At 37.0% G+C, this 5,049-nt stretch overlaps 1 protein-coding gene across 1 annotated transcript in view; it reads left to right on the top strand.

The window, feature by feature from the left end:
* Positions 1-2,707: 2,707 nt before the first annotated feature.
* Positions 2,708-5,049, top strand: part of LOC106870722 (zinc finger protein GLIS3) — a 121,882-nt gene continuing 119,540 nt past the window's right edge. Inside the window, exon 1 of the mRNA XM_014916892.2 lies at positions 2,708-4,246. The gene's annotated coding sequence lies outside the window, so the exon portion shown is untranslated. The remainder of the gene's footprint in view (positions 4,247-5,049) is intronic.

Raw genomic sequence — 5,049 nt, 5'->3', positions numbered from 1 at the left:
CGAAGTTCTTCCCCACCCAGCTTATTACCCAGACCTTTCTCCTACTGACTACCACTTTTTCAAGCATCTTGATGGTTTTTTGGGAGAGAAGGAGTTCAAAAATCAAACCGATGCTGAAAGTGCGTTCAAAGGGTTCATCAACTCCGGAACACCAGATTTTTATTCTACCGGAATAAACAAACTTGTAACTCGTTGGCAAAAATGTGTTGATTGTAATGATACTTATTTTGATGAATAAAATTTCTGCATTGTTGAAATATAGTGTGATGAATTTCATGTTTTAAAACGTTACTTACTTTTTACTCAGCCTGGTTGTTCGAAAAAAACTTCGTTTTCTATGTTTTGTTTTTTATGTTCTAGTTTCTCAGTGTTCACGTTTTTATGAAGTCCTGTACCCATATATGTGTATATATATATATATATATATATATATATGTAGGTATATACATATATGTATGTATATATGCATATATTTATATATTATTTATATTATTATATGATCGAACGCCACGCATCTATTTCCAAATAAGTTTTATCGTAATAATTCCGATGCGCACTCCTATCCTATCTCTATTTTTCTATCTATCTCCCTCTCTTGTTCTTCCTTTCTGTTTTTCTCTCCCACCCTTTCCCTATTCTTCTACTCTCCCCGTCACCGTTCCCTCTCTCTCTCACTCTTCCTCTTTGATTCTCTCGTTGCTCACGCGTGATCAACAGCTATCTATCTTTTTTTTCTTCCACTTCCTTCCTAAAGACAAGACGTGCTTTTACCTGTCTCTTCTCAAAGCTCGTTTTTCCTGCATTCACCACTCCACATCGTTTGTTTTTACTGTTTTGTTCTTACTGCTCTGTTTTTGTTACTACTTTAACCCTCGCAAAAAATCCCAAATTTTATTTAGTTTGCTTTGCGGGAAGGAATGTTTTAACAAAGTCGCGTCTTATCCCTACCTTCGAAACGCGGAGTAGATAAAACAGGGGACAACTGATGAAGGGATTGCTCTTTATGTTGCCTGTCTCGTTTTTCTATTTGTTTCTTTCGTTGTTCAAAAACAAACAAAAAAAGTTCGTGTTCCATGTTTTTGTTTTTCATGTTCTCGTTTTCCATTTTCACGGTTTTTGACGTCCTGTATCCATATATGCATGTGTATATACATACATATGTAGGTATGTACATGTATGTATGTATATATGCATATATATATTATTTATATTATTATATACATACAAACATACATATATATATACATATATACACATAGTATTCTCAAGCACATGCACGCATGTACATGTATGTGTGTGTGTATGTGAGTGTGTACATGTACACACACACACACACACATGTAATATGACTTTCGTCTGTTTCGGTTATATTTTTATGGGTTTTATTTTTTACTATTGTACGTCTTTAAGTGATGCTTTCTCGAGACGAACACCGCAGTTTATCGAGTTTTCAACGGTGTATATGCTCTAAGTATGATACACAAATTGCTACTTAAAACTAACATTGCTTCTGTCGATCGTAATAATTTTTTATTCAGTCTGCCAGTTAATTAGGACATGAAGAATTTTTTCAATCACTGTTTTACTATATCAGAAGTGATTGATTTTGTCTTAGCATGCAGTTGTCAGTGGATACTTGGTACTGACGAAGCTCAAAGAGACAGGAATACGTATTTAGCAATGCCACTGCCGCTCCTGGACGTCTTACGTCTACTACTGACATATTTCTGTTTTTGTTTTAACACTATAACTCTATGCTTTTACAATTATACACAATGTTATTTTGTACTAACGCTGCCTCAGTTGTACACATACGCGCGCGCGCGCGCGCGCACACACACACACACACACACACACACACACACACACACACACACACACACACACACACACACACACACACACACACGCACGTGCACAACACAGCGGACTGTCATTAAGTTTCTGTTTAGCCAATTCATTCACAGGGCATTGGTCGGTCTGTGAGGGTTTATTGAGCGAAAAACACCTAAAGTTCCACGAGGCTCCGGCAGGGGATGGTGGCGAACCCTACTGTACTCTTTCACCACAACTTTCTCTTACTTTCTGTTTCTGTTGTGCCTGTAATTCAAAGGGTCAGCCTTGTCACGCTGAATATCCCTGAGAACTACGTTAAGGGTACACGTATCTGTAGAGTGCTCAGCCACTTGCACGTTAATTTCACGAGCAGGCTGTTCCGTTGATCGGATCAACTGGAACCCTCGACGTCGTAAGCGACGGAGTGCCAACAACATAGCCGCAATCTACTCATAACACGCGCCCGCGCCCGCGCGCGCATATATCATATACACACACATGCGGGCTGATTATTAAAATACTTAATGAGCAGTTTGCAAAAGAGTTTACATTTCATATTACCAACTTCGCCCGGCCTGTTTGCATCTGTGTTAGTTTGTCCGTATGTGTGTGTCTGTGTGTGTGTGTGTGCGTGATATGTATATGCGCGTGTGTATGTTTTGTGTGTGTAAAGGGGGTGCGTGTGTTTATCCATGTGAGTGTGAATGTAAACAAACATTCACCCACACAGACACAACTTCAGGTATCATATCAACTCACTCCTTTACTAGTCACGTGTTTTCTGTTGTTTATATTTATGATTTTTTTTCGTGTGTGTTTTTAATTAATTTTGCAAGTGCGCGTGGGTGGCCTATTTGTGCATGTACGGCTATGTGTGTGCTTGTGTTACTTTTTCTGTACGTATGAATGAAATATGTATGTGTGTGCGTGTGCAAGCAGCAGTAGAGCAGCAATAGAACAACAGTAGAATAGCCGTAGAGCAGCAGTAGTGAAACAGTAGAAGAGCAGTAGTAAAGCATCTGGTATTCTTGGCAGATAAACATAGAAACATGTTTACAGGAACTTTATTGCACAACAGACATTTAGCGTAGTCGGATCAACTGGTGAACATGCAGCACCCGCCGGTTCTTTAAAAACAAACAAAGGCAAACAGTAAATAACAAAACAGCCCTCTTTTTACCTTCTTTTTACACTCGAAGAAATATATATTATTACTGTCATAATGTTAATAATCGTGGTGATTTCCTTGATTGTCTCAGGGACTTTCAAACGAAAGAAAAGAACATACAGGAGAAAACGCTCTTACTAGCAACTGAAATAATAATACTACTACTAATAATAATAGTTAATATTATTTCTTTTATTTGCCACAAGGGCGTGGAATGGAGGAGACATTACATGGACAAATTGTAAAAAAACGATGGTATTTATGTAGGTCTCAATAGGGATACAGCTACCTAGTTCCAGTCGAGGAAACCCCCATATATGCAGGATTACCGTGACTGCCGAAGAGCAAGTGTTCTCTCTCTCTCTTTCTTTCTCTCAATACTTTTTCTCAGGCTTATATTGTGATAATAATAATGATTTTCTCTTTGCTGCAAGGGCGATGGATGAAGGACATTAATAAGCGCAAAACAACAAATGGAAACAAAGAACGAAAACAGAGTGTTAATGATAATTACACGAGAATATCCGTGACGATCCGGTGTGGTATGTTAAAGAAAAAGTTAACGGAATCCGATAGTGAGTGACCCACAATTTCATTTTTGACAAGGCAGAGAAAGAAAACTCGAAGTAGAAATTAAATTTCTGTTGACTTGAGTGTTCAGCATATTACTGGTACTTACTTTTCTACACCTTCCTTTCGTTCTTCTCCTCGTAGTCATGAAATGTAAAGTAGAGAAGTCCACAGGAAGATTCGAACCCAGAAACACGAGAAAGGAAACTACTAAATACAGCGTTATTAAGTTGGATCTCTTACTCTCTCGGACATTTCCCCAGCTCCTGTAGAAGCAGTAGTTGTAGTAATAGTAGTAGTAGAAGTAACAATAACAACAATAATAATAATAATCATAATAATAATAATAATTAGCAACAACAATCCAATCACACATGCACACACACACACGTCTAATATTGCGAACGGATTCAAATGTTTACATAAATATATCAAAACACAAACACAGACACACATAGGCACACACACACATACGCGCGCACTCGCGCGCACACACACACACATACGTTGAGATATAATGAATTAATATCAATAATACTTTTAATATCCTATATCGGTCTATAACACAACACTATCTACCGTGGAATACAGCTGATATCGATGTGACTAGCTGCTCTTTTCCTTCAGTCCTCATTCTGCTTTGGTTTACCAATTTGAGGGATTTCTGCTCAGGTAGGAACTGTTCCTTTTTATACGTAATGTCTAATTAATTCATTATCTTTGTTCCATTTTGCTTCTTAATTAACTATTTACTACTAGTTATTTAATTGTCTAACTAAACTGTTATTAACTAGATGAATGTTTGACATTAAAGTAGTTGGAAAACTTACGTTTTTACCGTTCTTTCTCTCTCTCTCTTTCTCTCTCTCTCTCTTTCTTTCCTCCGATATATTCATTTAGTTTCATGTCTTTAACATATACGTGCAAATAGATGCGTTCACACACACACACACACACACACACACACACACACACACACATTCATACATAAATACAAACATGTACATATTTATGTTTATACCGAACACCAAACCAGTGTTGTTTGTGTTGTAATCCGTTTCATCCAATAACATAGGGGTTCGACCAAGGAGAGTACTTGTTAAGTACTGGAATCGATAGCAACGACTGATTAGTCGGAATTGGTGCCCCGGGAAAACAGGTGTTGAATGACTGAAACCAGTAATGCATATATATACAGGGTATCCACAAAGTCTGGGTACATGGGAATTAACACATACTTTAAGAAATTATTATTTCTTATAATTAATTGTTTGTTATGATTTTTTTACTTCATGTACCCAGACTTTGTGGACACCCTGTATACACACACACACACACACACACACATATATATATATAACTGATAAGAGTAAATATTAGACCTTGATCTTAGCCATCTATCTATCTATCTATCTATCTATCTATCTACCTATATATATATATATATATATATATATATATATATATATATATAT

Source organism: Octopus bimaculoides, chromosome 4 (genome assembly GCF_001194135.2).
Source record: "Octopus bimaculoides isolate UCB-OBI-ISO-001 chromosome 4, ASM119413v2, whole genome shotgun sequence".
Taxonomy (NCBI): Eukaryota; Metazoa; Mollusca; class Cephalopoda; order Octopoda; family Octopodidae; genus Octopus; species Octopus bimaculoides.
This window is presented reverse-complemented; position numbering and strand designations above follow the sequence as displayed.